Genomic DNA, 16952 nt, shown 5'->3' with positions numbered 1-16952 from the left:
AGTTTTTCAGTAAATAATACATTCTTGGAGATCACAGTGTGATCAAATATTTTGTAACATGACTTAGTAACGTTCCCTCGATTTTATAAACCAATTTCTTTGACGAGGATTCTGGGTGTTGTCTGTCAGGTCTGAGTGCATCATCTTGGGAATCCCAAGGAACATCAAACTTGGGCTTTTGAAACTGTTGCATATGGCCAACCGTGAGCAAAAACCACCCAGGAATCTACTGATACTTGACACACATTAATTCACCTGCCTTTTTCATATAGTTTATGGCAAGAGGTCACCATTCTTGACCTTGTTTCATTATAAAACGTGGTACTAAATGTAAGAGTTGGGGTCAAGGAGATCACCCCACAAATCACAAAATACCCATCTCAAATAACTATGTATGGTTTATTGAATACAAAACTTCCATGAATTTCAGGACAGAATTAAAAGTCCAAACCTAAGGATAATAGAATAGAAGAGAATTTAGATTTCCAGTTCACAGGTCCAGTAAGCATATTCAGTAAATCATAGCAGAAAACATCCATAAGGTAAAGGAAGAAAAGGCCATGAAGGTACAACAAGCCTACAGAATGCCAATTTAATCATACCAAAAACAATTCCTCTATTAACATAATAATTAAAACACTGAATGCACAGATCAAAGAGAGATCATTAGAAGGGGTAAGGTATAAATAACCAGTAACAAACAAGTTCAGACCTATCTGAATTACACCAGACTTCTCAACAGAGACTCCAAAAGCCAGAAAATCTTGGGCAGATGTAATGCGGACCAAGGATCCTATACCCAGCATAATTCTCAATCACCATAAATGGAGAAACCAAAATATTTCATGACAAAACCAAATTTAAACAATATTTTTCTCTAAGAAAGCACAACAGAGGATTGTAGTAGGGAAACTCCAAGACAATGAGCTAAACTATACCCAAGAAAAACCAAGAAATAAATCATCTCTCAATAATTTCAAAAAATGAAGCACACAATCACCATTTCACCCATAACCAGAAAAAGAAGAGAAAGCAGCAACTATTGGTCTTTAATATCTAACCAGACCCTCTGTCACCAATCCCCCAGCTCCTAGGGAATAAACTGCCAGCCAAAGTATATACAGGGTCTATGGTTCTAGGTAACTGTGTAGAAGAGGACTGATTTAAGTGGCACCCATGTGGCGGGAGGCCATTGACTACGCTGAGGCCTGTTGCCCACCAAAAGTAGATGCTGGAGTTGTGAGGTGGGAATGGATATGTGTAGGTGGGGGAACACTGTCATATAGGCAAAGCTGAGCAGAAATGGGATGTAAGATATGATGAGGGGAGTGTGGAAAGCAGGACAACAGTTGAAATGTAAATAAATAAAATAACCAATTAATAAAAAAATAGCCAACAATAAAATAAAACGTGAAAAGGTAAAAGAAAACTTACAGCAAAACAAAACAAAAGAAATCCTTGTAGTGGATTGGCCTAATTCTGCTTGTATTTTAATGCTAATATGTAGAACTCAAGACTGGTTAACCTCCAAAAACTGACCCTGCTCCCAGGTAACTGTGATTATAAAGAAGCCAACAGCCAACAGCTGCACAGCAGAGAGATGGGGGAGGTGAGCTTTGAGGGCTTTGCTAGAGAGGATCATGAGGAGGGAAGAAGGAGGAAGAAGCTGCCAGAGAATAAAGGAAGAACATGTGTGATGGAGAAGAGAGAGGAAGAGGACAGCAGCCATGGTTAAGGGAGAGGAGAGCCTGGTCCTGAGGTCTGTCCAAGTGCAACAAAGAGCAGCCAAGATGCTACACAGTCAGTAAGAGTTGAGCGTTATTGTTTGGAAAGTAGATCTGATACCATGGAGGGCAGGCAGCTGCCCAGCTACTGTGCTGATCAAGGCATATGATGAATAAATTTACAAAATATGTATAACCAGTAAGGAGCTCTATAGAGGATCCTAAAAGGAATACTTTAGTTTGAAGAGAAGGATAAAATACCAGAGGAAACAGGAAATAATTTAACAAAACTAGAACAGTCAGTCAAAAGAAGCCAATAAAACCCACAAAAATTAACAAAATTAAATACATAGTTTTAAATAATATTTGCATGTCACTAAACTCAATTCCCCAGTGAACAGACATTATTTAGCCAGAAACAGGATCACCATCATGAGAGATGTAGAGGATATACTAGGGAAACAGACCTAAGACACAGGTCCCTATAGCAATTCTATGCAGTTTCTCTATCCAGCTGACAGAATAGATTTCAAACCAATCCTGTCCAGAAGATGTAAGGACATTCATTTCATACTTTCCAATTACCAAAAGATACTACAATTCTAAATATAGACATATTAAACACAGCAGTCACAAATTTAAATATAAAATTATCAGATAGATCTGAAATTACCCATTAGCTATGATAGTGGTTGTGATTGTTTTTAATAGTCTATTCTGACCACTTGGCAGATCACACGCAAATAAACAAAAGAGGAGGAGCAGAATTCAGTGACATCATCAGTCAAATGGACCTAACAAACTACACTGAACTATACATATATTTTCTATCAGCCTGTGGATCTGTCTCCAAAATTGACCACGGATTAGGACACAGAAGAGCCCTCAGGAAAGATAAGAAAGCTGAAGTAGTGTCATGGATTCTATCTGAGCACAAAGGAATCAAACTGGTATCACACAATAGAAAGTGCAGTCAGTACACACTCTCGTGGAAGGTCAGCAACACAAACAACACACTACTGAAAGGGCCAAGGGAGAACACATAAGTAAATTAAAATTCCTAGAAATGAGTGACAATGAAAACACAACCACCACAGATCTATGCGATACAACATAGTTTTAGGAATTATGTTGCAGTCAGCAAAGCCAGAGCAGTGGACCCATCTAATCCCTTTGTCATGCATCAGAAGTAGAGAATGTGGACTGTGCCCTGTTGGGTTAATGCCTTGAACTGGCTCACCACATTCCCAATTTCCCTTTGCAATGATAACATATTTTTGGCATTACACATTGGATGTATGCAATTTGCCTTTTGATTTCATAGGGGAATAATTAAGGGACTTCCTGGAGGGTCGAAAAGCACTGTGGATAAACTGTGTAGAGACTGAAAGACTACAGGGGTTTTGGAAGCTGAGCTAATGTATTTTTATTATGATATGTTTAAGAACCTATGGGGAATTGGGAGTGGAATATGGTGATTTGAATGATAATGGCCCCCATAAACTCACATATATGAATGTTTGTTGCTGGTTAGTGGAAATATTCGGGAAGAATTATAAGATACGGATTTGTTGGAGGAGTGTATGGGATTGGGCTTTGAGGTTTCCAAATTCAACACCATCTATAGTTAACACTAACTTTCTCTGTCTCCGACTTGCACATATGATGTAAGCTCTCAGCCAGTTCTCTAGAAACATGGTGTCCTACCTCCTGCCGTGTACCCCAGCATAATATTCATAGACTCATGATCCTTGAAACTATAAGCTGAAATAAACTCTTTCTTCTACAAGTTCCCTTGCTCATGGTGTCTCTTCACAGCATAGAAAAGAAACTAAGATTGGAAGAAACAGTTAAGTGAAAAATTTCTCAATAATATCCTGGAAAATAAAATTCAGACATTTACCAAAAGTGTCAGGTACCGTGATCAAGCTGGCTTGACTGCAGAGGTGCAAGAATGTTTCAACAAATACAAATGAATAAACAATTCACCACAGAAAACCAAGAACAGGAAACACATGATCACTGCAGTAGAGGCAGACAATCTCTTTGGCAAAATCCCACAGTGATTAATGCAAAAGTCCTGGAGAATCCGGGATATGGAGAAGACATACCTTAACATTATAAAGGTGATATGCAAGGCCAACAGCATCCTAACTGGAGGAAATCATAATGGATTTCCACTAAAATCAGGAATAAGTCACAGATGTTCATTCTTTTCATCTAATTCAACTAGTATGTGAAGTCTTATCCAAACAATATGACAATAGAGAGATGGAAAGGCATGTTAATATGAAAGAAAGCAGTCAGAGCATTCTCATTTGCCGGCGATATGATCCATATATAAAGACCACTACGAAACCACTAGCAAACTCCTATGGCTCATGGACACATTCACTAAAATCACAGTAAAATCAATAGAACTCCTGTATACCAACAATAAATATGACGAAAGAAGCCAAGAAAACAAACCCATTCAGAATAAAAATCTTGTAATATCTAAGGAAGTAAAGACTTGTTAAAATGAAATCATTAGGAAAAATAAAAAAAACTGAAGAAACCAGAAAATGAAGAGGCCTCTCATTTTCATGTATCAGTATGATTTATATTATTATATTGTATCCTACCAGAGTCATCTACAGGTTTAAATCCATCCCATTATAATCCCATTACAGATCTTCATGGGAATGAAAAAAAATCTCAGAACTCACATGAAAGCACAACTGAGCAGGGCAGTCAGACACTGCTAACTAATAAGACAGTAAAGCACTGCTGGAGGCATCACCTTTAATGATTTCACCTTCATTTTGGGGAATAGTAAAAAAGAAAAACCAGCATGTTAATATCATGAGAGCAGACACAGTGCCTAATGGAATAAAATTGAAGAGCCTGATATTGGCCTATGTTCTTATCAGCATTTGGGTTTTGAGAAAAAGGAAAACAAACAAACAAAACAAAAAACTCACAACCCCCCCTCCCACCACCACACACAAGTGCAGTTTTCAACCTGTGGGTTGCAAGCCCTTCAGGGAACAACCACATATGAGACATACTTTATACATGCTATTTACATTACAATTCAAAACAGTAGCCACCTTACATTTATGACTTAGCAATGAAATAATTTGGTAGTTGGGGTTGGTTACCACAATGTGAAGAACTGTATTCCTTGAGTTGTTCTTGGTCATAGTATTTTTCTGCAGTAACAGAAATGTGACTGATACATAAACTGGTACCGAAGTGAGTGGAGATGTTTGTGAGGAATCTCTTGATTTTTTGGAGGAGGGTGGGAGAATTTGGATTGGGAAAACTGTTGAATTATTTAAGGAGATCTTAACAGTTCTTTTAGTTTGCCACATGGGAGACATAAGTATTGTGAGTCTGTGCAAAATAGAGCCTCTCTGATGAAACTTCAAAGGATGGCAGGAACTCAATTGGTGACTGGCTTAGAAGCAATTGATATAATTTTGGCAAACAATCTGTCTCTTTACTGCCTGTTTACTAAGAAGTGACCTGAAGATAAATAAAAAGCTAATTGACTAATTGTTTTGAGCAAACTTCAAGGGGTAGATATCCGGTGACCTTCCTCATATGGTAAGAATGTATGTTTGTATTTTTCATTGTTAATGTAGCCAGGACTTCAGTTAATCCCGCCACATTCAGGGTCTGGACGCATAGGAAACTGCAAGATCTCCCAGGATTTGGAAAATGTCCCAATTGTTGTAAGGTCCCCAAAACATGTTGTCACCCCACATACATTGGGAAGCAACTTAAAGAAACATGACCCCCTCATTCTCAAGAGGAAGGGTGGGTGGGTGGTTATTTGTCTGCCGTGGGCTGTAGATGATTATTGTCAGTTAGGGGGTTGGTTGCAAGTTCTTACTGGCCATGGTCAGGGAGGAAACAGTAAAGCAGATTCGAATCAGGGGTGTCTTTCTTCCTTTCTCTTTCTCTCCTCAATTCTCTGTCTAATGTTGTGGGAAATCAGGAGAAGGGACTAAAATGACAAAATCATAGATCACTGTATCTCTATTTATACTAGAAAGCAATACCAAGTCTCAAATATTTTAGGATGGCATGGATTTTTGAATGATGATAGAATTTAAAATTGTACTTGCATAAATGATTCAATTCATTTTTAAGATATAAGTATATGCAACTTATTCACAATGTGGTGTAAAATTCTAATTTTATAAAATTACTACTGCACACTGCCGTGGATAATTAAGGAATTCAAGCTAGTACTTTCCAACTATAAATAATCAGTCTTCCAGTCATGTTAGGTACTGCTTTAGTTAGGTACAGAAATAAGCTTTATTTAACTTCCTGTGTATGTTTTTAAAGTTAAGTAGGAAGTAAATCCCTTGGGAAAAAAAGCCACCTTTGTCCACTGAGATAGACATTACATACAAAGGTGGTTCTCAAATCCTTTAGAGATCTGAAGAATCTGCCATTTCAGATGTTAAAGGCTTTTCACAGTGGGAGAGACCTCAACTCCTGGTAGTGTCCCCAATCTATTCTGAAAAAGATGATGGGCTCTAAAGAACCATTGGGTGAAATACTACCTACTTACCTCTACTGCTGCCAGAAAGCTGTCCAGACTGTGCAGAAGTTGATCATGGGGAAGTCTGTGTCCCAGTTTTTGGAAAAAAAAATAGGATAGTCCTTCAAGTGACCTGCTTCAAAGGATTGTTGTCAGAGCTCCTGGCCCAGTGAGTTGAAGGTGGATGCCACAGTGACACAGGAATATTTGCTGACTGACTCCCAGGGTAGCCAACCATTTCTGTTATTTCTTAGGTTTGGAAGCTGTTTGCTCTGAATTTCCTTTTTTTCAGGCAATATTTCTCCTCCTCAGATCTTGGATGGGGTTGAAGATTAGATAGTTTAGTCTTAACCTTTTCTTGTTATGAGAATCAGAAAAACAAACTTGTTCACCATCGTGCAGAAATGTGACAGCCAGGAACCTGGACAGGAACAGGGTGGACATGGGAGGCTCAGAAAGCAGGGCTCTATGGACAGTCCACAGCAGTATCAAAACTCCTGTGATAACCGCTCTGGCACCATAAGTCCTGAGAGAGGATGGGAATGCCAGGAGAGTGTGCGTGGTCTGCCCACTGCCTGGGACTTTTAAAAGCTTGTACCGGGGGTTGGGGATTTAGCTCAGTGGTAGAGCGCTTGCCTAGGAAGCGCAAGGCCCTGGATTCGGTCCCCAGCTCCGAAAAAAAAAAACAAAAAAAAAAAACAAAAAACAAAAAAAATAAAAGCTTGTACCACCCCCGAGCACATAGAAGAGCTTGAGCAGAAAGAGGCCGATGCCCAGAAGCTGCTGCTGTGGTAGGAGGCAGTTATGGCGGTTGGAGGTGGGGGTAGAGGTGGAGGAGGGATGGGAGAAGACCGAGGAGTTTCCCCAAAAGACAAGAACAGACACCATCCTTACTACTCCAGAACCCACGCCAATCCCACACCACCCCTAAAATGCCCAGTCCACTGCCAAACCTCCCCATGCCAAGCATTCACAGCTTCATCCCCACTGTGCTTATTTCTTATTTTTTTTAACTTCTTATTTATTCTCTGTGAACCTCACATCCTGCAGCTCAACTCCATTCATCTGCCCTTCCCTCAGGTCTGCACTTCACCCTTGCATCCTGCTCTAAATCAGAGCAAAAATAATCTTCATGTGGAAGCTGAATAAAGAAAAAGAAAAAGAAAATTTGTATGCAAAAAATGTGTCAAATTTTAAGGATGAAAGACATAAACGCTTAAATTGTTTGGAATTAATGAAAGTACATTTGGTCTCAGAAGACTTATTATGGTTAATAAATGCAAGTTATGATAGATAAGGGATACAAAGCTTAAAAAGTGATAGAAAATGATTTAGGTACAAAATTTTAGACTAATATAATTTAGATAATGAAGTACCTTCTCCAATTTTGCAAAATACGAATGGACAGAATATTGTGACAGTAATTCTTACCTGATGCATCTCATAAGTTTTCTTATTTTATCTAGCTTATTAATGTTAAATTAAAGGTATTTCTTGGAGTAAAAGGGGAAATGCTGAGGTGACCTCCCTTTGTACTAAGGTGTGTCAACTTTCAATTGTTAGTTCTGTACTGGCAGTGAGCTAAGTGCTGGCAGGATTTCTCTTGTCATTTCTATGTCCCATCATCAGCTTTGCTATTTTGTGGATGTTTGTCCTTCTCACCAGCTCAACAGAAGCTAAGAGATGTATCAGGTGTTGTCTCACTGCCGATTGGATGTAATAAAGATCTGATGGCCAAGAGCTGCGTCAGGAAGTATGTGGGCAGAACTTCCGGGCATAGAGAGGGACATAGGCAGAGGCAAGCTGAAGCAGGAGATTCAGAACAGACATGGGCAGGAAGAGATATGGAACAGACCACGGCAGAGGGGTAAAGAGCTAAGCAGCAGGTGGGTCTCAATGGTAGAAAAATGGGGTTAATTTTTAGAGAAGATGAGGGACTGCCCAGTGAAAGGCCTAAGATTCAAACTATGTTCGAATTCTCCATGTCCCATTTACATCTCAGGCAGCTCTGTGAAAATAGTACACAATACAGTATTAACATGGCTTTGAGCCTGTGGTTTGGTTACTTTTGGTCACTGTTCCTCAAGACTGCAGGAGAAGGAACAACACACAGGGCAAACACATGAAAACCATGTGCAGCTTAGAGTGGAAAAGATCACTAAGAAGTTTAATGTCACAGCAAAGTCATGTGCAGAAGAGGAGGGTGACATAGTTAAGGAGATGAATGTTATTAACGATAAGCCTCCTGCCTCTGTGCTGGAGAGAAGTGGAAGGTGTCCTCAAGGCAAGACTCTTACCAATTAAAGTTCCAACTTGGAAAAGGGAGCTCAATAGATTTCGTGCTCCTACAAAGCAAGTGCATAGGGAAGCTGCTGCAGTTGTCATCCAAGCAGGCAGCTGACAGGTCAGTGCACCTCATGTGGCACAGAATTTGGAGGAAAAAAGATTTTAAGATTCAGGATGACATGAACAGGACCAGGCGACTCTCGCATTTATGTTTTTATTATTTGAGGCTTGAATTAGAATGATACTCATAGTCTCATGTTTTTTAGTTTTCTTTCATTATTTTATCTACATTTCCAATTTATCTCCCACTCCATGTTCCTCTACATGACCCCCTCTTCTGTCCCCCCACACCCTCTCCCTATGAGATTGCTCCTCCACCCGCCAATTCACTCCCACCTCAGAGGCCTAAGTTCCAATATCATGGTTCATGAAGCTTCCTCAGAAACAAGGTTCTCCTGTCCCAGTGATCCCAGATAAGCTAGTCCTCTGCTACATATCTACCTGGAGACATGGGCACACCCTGATTCTTTTATTAGTTACCTTAGTTAAGGTGTCTCTTCACAGCAATAGAGCAGTGACTGACAGGCTTAAATTCACTTTGCATCCCAATTGCTGTCCTTTCTCTTGTTACTTCTCTCCCATAGTTCCTCCCCAATGTCCTCACACCATCTCCTCTGAGAGAGTAGAGGAATATCCCTCAGAGTGTGCCTCCACCAAGACACATCAAGTTTTTGTAGGGCTGGTGCACCTTCTCCCACTGAGGCCAGGGAAGACACCTGAGTTAGGGTATCAGATTCCACAGACAGGCAAACCTTTGGGGATAGCCTCGGCTCCAGTTACTTACAACAGTGTATGTAATACTGTATTAAACTTAGTAAGGTTTATTTACCTTCACCTGGCAACTCATCCTGAGAAACAGTGCTCTGGCCTGATGCTTTTGTTTTCAGCCCTATCTTCCTCTTTCTTCTGTGCTTACCACTGTAACACAGGAGAAGCTTCTAATATTAATGTTGCCAGATCTTTCCGGTCTTGGGGGATAAGTCTATTCTGAGTTGTATATGGATGTAATATCTTCTTTACGTATGATGAATATATACTTCAGGAAAGGACTGCTTCCTTGTTTCTATTAAGATCTAATATGACTAAAGGATTCTGATTAATATTCCAGAATCGTAGGCCACCAGGTTGGTATGTCATCACTCACTGAAGTGAGGTGAATTTTATAACACCTTTTGGCCACCCACTTTCAATGTCATTATGTGGTATTGCCTTAGGCTCTTTTCTACATTCCCCTGCCTTTGGCTGAGTATATGTTTGAGGTCTCTCTGTGACTGTGCAAAGAAGTAAGAGCTAGGGCTGGCCAACAAAATAAGAAAGTACTTGTTCATCCAAAACAAAAACAAAAAACAAACAAACAACCAAAAAAAACTCTAGGGTAAAATATCGGTGCTAGTGCTGAACTGAACTGTCAGAGGTAATTTTTTAAAGTAAATAACACTATCTTGGGGCTGATAATATGAATCAAATATCCTGCAACATAAGTTTGCAATGTTGCCTGCATTTTATAAATCAAGTCTGACCACCGTTTTGGTTCTTTCCAATCATGTCTGAGTGCATCATCACGGGAACCCCAAAGAAAATCAGAAATGGGTCCTTGAAGCTGATGCACAGGGCCAGTATAGACCTGAATATTACAGAGGACACCTTGATTCTTAACACAAGGGATCATTTCTCCATCCCTCTTGTCACATAATTTATGACAAGATGTCACCTTTCCTAACCTTAGCTTCTTTTCCTAAGTGCTGCTGAAGGGAAGATTTGGTGTCAAGAGGTCTGGACTCAGACCACAGGAACACTGAATTCATTTAAATAGGTGTAGTTTATTGAATGCACACACCAACACATTTCAACCAGAGCAACAGCTCACAACTGTGTACTGGACATTGCTAGGCCCAGCTCATTGCAAAATCCACATGGGCTAAAGCACAAGTGCTGGAAATGCTGCTGTCTATGGGCCCTGACTCGGGTCATTTTACACATAATTGTTCCTATTTTCCTTGAATCTAATGGGTCCTATGTGAAGCTCATAGTTGGGGAACTTGTTAAGATTAACAAACCTCGTAACATACAGAATATAACAGGGTATGTGACCAGCACCACACAGTTCAATAGGTTTTTTTGTTTTTTATTAGTTTGTTTGTTGGCATCCATGATGTGGAGGCGTATTACAGAACAATAGGAAAGAGCTGGCTGCTGTGTAACAAATTTGCTGCTATTAAGGTAGGTACGTGGGCAAGACCTCAGCAACAGCCCTTAAGATGGAAAGGAGATGATGTGTTTGATACCTGAAAGGAGCTGCCTCAGCTGTGTTTCTCTGCCTGCTCAGTGCCCATTCACATTCACTCTGTCCCTGAAGAGGACCTCAAGGTCTGCCCCCTGCTGCCTGTGAGCCAGGACTAGGCACAGAAAGGCAAGGCCACAGCACTGGTTTCCAATTCCTCAGTAATGCTGGATTTCCAATAATGTACTTGTATACACAAATACAGTGTGGTAAGTTACAATATATACTAATCATTTCTTACATAGGACAACAGTTGATTGACTAAAACTAATTCTATTTTAAAAAAAAGAAAAGAATCCTGGCTCTTGTGGAAATATACAAAGAAATATCTACGATGGTGGGCAATGAATTCTGCCATGGACTGAACTCAGAAAGGTGGGGTTGTGAGAAAGATGCATGGTCAAATAGCCCACCAGGTTCACATTGTGTCAACTTGATTTAATCTAATGACAAAGAAGTGGAGTATCTCTGATGGCTTCCTTCTAATCCCTTGAAAGGATCCCTGGGGATTGGCCTCAGTACATCACACTTCTTGATGGGGCAACAACACTCAAGGAAGCTTGAGATTGTCATAGGCAGAGTATTATGCTACATATACAAAGTAGATAATACTACGATGTTCAGATGATGATATCCATTTGTATGCACTCTTAAGGTGAACCTAAGGAAAGAGAGATCAAGGTCCTTAGAATGGAAAGATCAGTCCCAGTTTTTTTTTTTTTCTACCATTCCAAACTGAACGACTGGTAGGGAGAGAATGGTAGATAATCGAGAATTGGTGGATGATGCTTTGAATGCAGGGTGGGTTTCTGTGCTGGTTTTAGACAGGGTCTCAAGTATCCCATGTTGCCCTCTCCCTGGATGGCCAGGTTCACTTTGAGCTCAGATAAACCTCCTTCCACTTTCCAATAGATAGGCTTACAAGAGTGGCTTCCAAGGACTGTGAGGACAGCATTAGCCTTTGACAGTTGAGGTGTGTAACCCACAACTATAGTTTTAGCCACGTTTTCCCATGTCTACCAGCTATTTCAGATTGTTGCTGTTCTATGCCTGACAATCGGGGACACAGAAAAAAAAACTGATAGAGAGCAAGGACATGGTGATCACATCCTTACCTCTTCTGTACGTTCTGGATGAGGTTTGTTAAAATTCCAATATTGCAAAAAGCTTTATATAGGGCCCATCTCATCAAGGGTCACTGTGTACTGTTCTATCTAAAATGTCTAATCAGAACTGACTACCATATAACACTTCCTGCAGTCCTCATATGAGAAACTTGGGATTTTGTTTTGACTTTTTCTTTTCTCTGTCTCTCTTATTTTTTGCTATATAAGTTGAGAGAAAGATAGTTAGGGCCATGAATTTGCCCCCAAAATTTGAACTATGGATATGATCAATCAATGTTAGTGTGTGCATTCTGTAAAGTATTCATTTTTCACTATGATAGATGCTTTTGTGTTTGGTGTGGTGGCCATTTCCCAGTGTACAGGTGCTGGGACCTTGCTCTATCCACTTAATGATGTTTATAGCCTCATTTTAGACCTTTCTGTGCACCCCCTATATCTCTTGACTATTTTATTTTTCTGATAGAAGCTCATGGTATATCTTACTCAGGCCTGTGAGCAGTGCTCCTTTGGCGACATTGGTGCAGAGAGGAGAACCCCACCACCAGCATGAGGTTCCCTTCACTGCTGGCTCCAATATTGCACTTTCCTCTGCCAACTGGTCTCCACACTTTTCCTAGCATTTAAAGACTTCAACTCTTTCTCCTAAGGAATTTCCTGGCAATTGTCGATTGCTAAGCACATGACTTCATGAGTGTTCCCCTAACACACACCCATGTTGTAACCTACCATGCAGACTATTTCTTGATGTGATATAAAGCACCTGTACATAATGAGACAGGAGAACTTTTGACTGCATATTCAAGCTGGTGTGAAATATCAGGAAGTTTTAATGGCTAACATTGGTGAATGAGGACAATTTGAGTTAGGATGAGACATTTTGGGGCAAGATATAGAAGGAAACATTCATTTAGATGCATAGGAATTACTAAGGTTTTTTTATAATCAAGCCTTGAAGAAAATTTGGCTTTGGAAGCAGGAGATGCTCAGTGGCTCTCCCCAGGAAAGTCTCCTGGAAAGGGCACCTCAGCTTTTGCTCAGTACAGGGAGAACATTAGCAGGGAGGCAAAGTCTGCTCCCCATGACATCAGCTGTCCCTTCTTGGACATTCTATTGTCTCCTAGAGAGTTCTGGCATCCTCTGTGATGTCACCAGTGTTGTAGTGACAACCAGTGCCCTAGTTTCTCTCAGTCTGAGTCTGGCAGTTACAAGCTAAGACATGTTTTCCCGTCTTCGCAAGCGTTTTGGGAGGGGGAACGTCGATTGTGGAGAGACTAAAGTGAAGGAGTTTGGCCTTTCGTCTCAAAGTAATGATGGAGAAAGACAGCACTTCTGGGGAATGTTTAGTAAGTTCTGGGCAATATATTTTGAGCTCCCTGTCAGGGGGGCTGCAGGCTTAAGCTGACCTTTCTAGCAATGGGCCACAACAACTGGAGCATCTGAAAAGGAATTGAATTTTCATGAATATCACAATTCCTGAAAGTCAGGATTTCAGAACTTTAGTTTCCCCAACCCCACAGGGAGTATATGGTAAGGCCAATGCTATTATCCTGTGAATTTCTGGCCTTTACTTTTACAGTGAATTTGTTAGGTTACATTGATATAATAACACGATCAGGAGTCATGGAGGGTCCACCTTTTCTGAGTTTAGACAGGGCAGCAATGTATTTCACTCTCATTGCTTCTTTAAATACAGTGGATATCTGACAATAGTAACAGGGAGAAAATTGTGCTCCAGGCAATAAGCTTATGTTCTTAGACGACCTCTGATTTCTTCTAACTGGCAGGGTCATCATTAGCTTTATATATTAGAGGTTGTGTGTTACAAACATTTTTCTAAAATACCAAAAATGTTTGGAACATGTGGACCAAGATTCAGCCTGTAACCTATTGGAACTTCTGGGGCATTTGTTATTTCATATAGGGGAATTGATAAGTCTATTGAACATGTCCTTCCTGGAAATGTGTTTTAAATCCAAAGTTGTTGGCCTAGAGTATCAGGGTAGGACATCTGAGTGTCTCCAATCAGTCAAGTTTAGTGGATGGTGAATTTATCATCTGAGTTCTGAAACCACAGGAGTGAGGGTCCTGAAATAAAGCTGTACCCTGTTCAGTTTATGATAATCCTGGAGAAGCCATCTCCATGGTACATGTAAGCACGTGATTTCCGGCATAGGGAACACCTGGCTGCTTACATCTCTTGGTCTCTATAGAGTAGTGGGAGAACTGAGATCCACTGAGGACGCCTCTTAAGGATAGACCAATCGCCTAGCAGTGACACTGGGTTCCAGGCTTGTTCTCCTGTTTAGGCCTAACTGTGGTCTATGTACACTCTATGCATTCTCCCCATGCAGGTTCACTTGTGTTCTTCTACCTACAGACGCTGGGAGAGAAACATCATCCCCTGGAACTGAGCTAAGCGAGAATCAGGCCAAGAAGGAAAAGGAGAGGCTGATTAAAGAGCTGCAGCTCATTACCGAGGAGAGAAATGACCTGAGAGATCGCCTGAGGTTTCTGACAGAGAGATCCATGAAGAACAGGTATGAATCGCTCCAAATGCTCTTGTTTCATTCCTGGGTCTGCAAGGTCACCTTCATCTTATCCTATTAAGGTTTTGGGTTCTAGAAAGCTGTGCCTCCCTAACCACCCTGTGCTAAACCTCACCTCCCATATAGAGGAGATTCAGAACCTTGACCCTTCCTGAGGAGCGAGATGGAAAATGGACTCATCTGCTTCCATTTATTGAAAAGCAGAACTTGTGGTCTGAATGAAGAATTCGGGGAAAAGTCAGGGAGAGTGAGTGTCTAGTGTGCATTTGCAAAGCCCTTGACAGCTGGTGGCTTTGCAAGATTGTAATTGCAGTGAGTTTATGGTGAGTCTCTGTACTTGCTAGGCAGGGACTGAGTGCTGGAAGATCCAGGCAGCAACCTGAGGGGCCTGGTCCCAAACAGTTCATCTCAATGCTTGACTAGAAGTTGTCAGGCTCAGGCCTGTTTGTTATTGTCTGTGTGTCTGTGGGAGCCCCTCGGACACAGCAATGGTGCATGATTTTCTCCTGGTTCTCACAGTGCTCTGTGTTTCCATATTTGCTTTTCTCTTTCTCTGACTCTGTTTACATTTCTCTTTGTTTTGTGGGTGTGTCTCAGTCTGTGAGTCTGTGTGTGCATACATCCAAATGCATATGCACAACTGTTATATGTTTATATTTCCCTCCACACCCGGAATATAGGAGTCTATGTCTTGGCCTGAGTATTTTTTTTTTTATTCTACTCAAAAATATTCTTTTTCTTTCTTTTTTTTTTCTTTTTTTTTTTTTTTTATTAACTTGAGTATTTCTTATATACATTTCAAGTGTTATTCCCTTTCCCGGTTTCCGGACAAACATCACCCTCCCCCCTCCCCTTCCTTATGGGTGTTCCCCTCCCAAACCTCCCCCCATTGCCACCCTCCCCGCATAGTCTAGTTCACTGGGGGTTCAGTCTTAGCAGGACCCAGGGCTTCCCCTTCCACTGGTGCTCTTACTAGGATATTCATTGCTACCTATGGGGACAGAGTCCAGGGTCAGTCCATGTATAATCTTTAGGTAGTGGCTTAGTCCCTGGAAGCTCTGGTTGCTTGACATTGTTGTACTTTTGGGGTCTCGAGCACCTTCAAGCTCTTCCAGTTCTTTCTCTGATTCCTTCAACGGGGGACCTATTCTCAGTTCAGTGGTTTGCTGCTGGCATTCGCCTCTGTATTTGCTGTATTCTGGCTGTGTCTCTCAGGAGCGATCTACATCCGGCTCCTGTCGGTCTGCACTTATTTGCTTCATCCATCTTGTCTAATTGGGTGGCTGTATATGTATGGGGCACCTGTGGGGCAGGCTCTGAATGGGTGTTCCTTCAGTCTCTGTTTTAATCTTTGCCTCTCCCTTCCCTGCCAAGGGTATTCTTTTTCCTCATTTAAAGAAGGAGTGAAGCATTCACATTTTGATCATCCGTCTTGAGTTTCCTTTGTTCTAGGGATCTAGGGTAATTCAAGCATTTGGGCTAATAGCCACTTATCAATGAGTGCATACCATGTATGTCTTTCTGTGAGTGGGTTAGCTCACTCAGGATGATATTTTCCAGTTCCAACCATTTGCCTACGAATTTCATAAACTCGTTGTTTTTGATAGCTGAGTAATATTCCATTGTGTAGATGTACCACATTTTCTGTATCCATTCCTCTGTTGAAGGGCATCTGGGTTCTTTCCAGTTTCTGGCTATTATAAATAAGGCTGCGATGAACATAGTGGAGCACGTGTCTCTTTTATATGTTGAGGCATCTTTTGGGTATATGCCCAAGAGAGGTATGGCTGGATCCTCAGGCAGTTCAATGTCCAATTTTCTGAGGAACCTCCAGACTGATTTCCAGAATGGTTTTACCAGTCTGCAACCCCACCAACAATGGAGGAGTGTTCCTCTTTCTCCACATCCTCTTGGCCTAAGTATTTACCTGTAACACTTTCATGGTGATGTGAATGCTTTGTTCTGGGAGCCCCAAGGTCAACAGCACAGTTCTTTGCTTATGTGGCCACGTTTGCCTGTATATTTGTATTCGTTGTGCAGATTATAATTTTGGGATGATATATGGTCTGTTATCAGGACAGGAAAAAGTAAATCACAGGATTCTGGGTGCATTGGGGGTGGGGGAGCATGGAGAGGTGTGGCCTAGGCTCTTGATAGCTCAACTGGCTGGACTGCAGATTTCCTCTTGATTGAATAAAGGGAGCCAGGGAACCCTCCATCTGGATGCCGAGATTCTGGTGTGCTGGACGCAGAAAAACATGTTTCTGAAGCTGAAGAAGGTCCAATATGTAGAATTCAGAAGGTGTCCTTCCAGGACTGGTGTAGTACAGGACCCACCCTGAGTTCATATCTTCCTAAATGCTGATGTTCATTGTATTCTATCATTTG

The 16952-nt window shown here is 41.1% G+C and overlaps 1 protein-coding gene across 3 annotated transcripts in view; it reads right to left on the bottom strand.

Annotated features, from left to right (window-relative positions):
* Positions 1-16952, bottom strand: part of LOC134483188 (uncharacterized) — a 341330-nt gene that overhangs the window by 272372 nt on the left and 52006 nt on the right. The window lies entirely within an intron of this gene.

This window comes from Rattus norvegicus, chromosome 19 (genome assembly GCF_036323735.1).
Source record: "Rattus norvegicus strain BN/NHsdMcwi chromosome 19, GRCr8, whole genome shotgun sequence".
NCBI classification, from domain to species: domain Eukaryota; kingdom Metazoa; phylum Chordata; class Mammalia; order Rodentia; family Muridae; genus Rattus; species Rattus norvegicus.
Note: the sequence above shows the minus strand (reverse complement) of the source record. Positions and strands in the feature narration are given on the sequence as shown.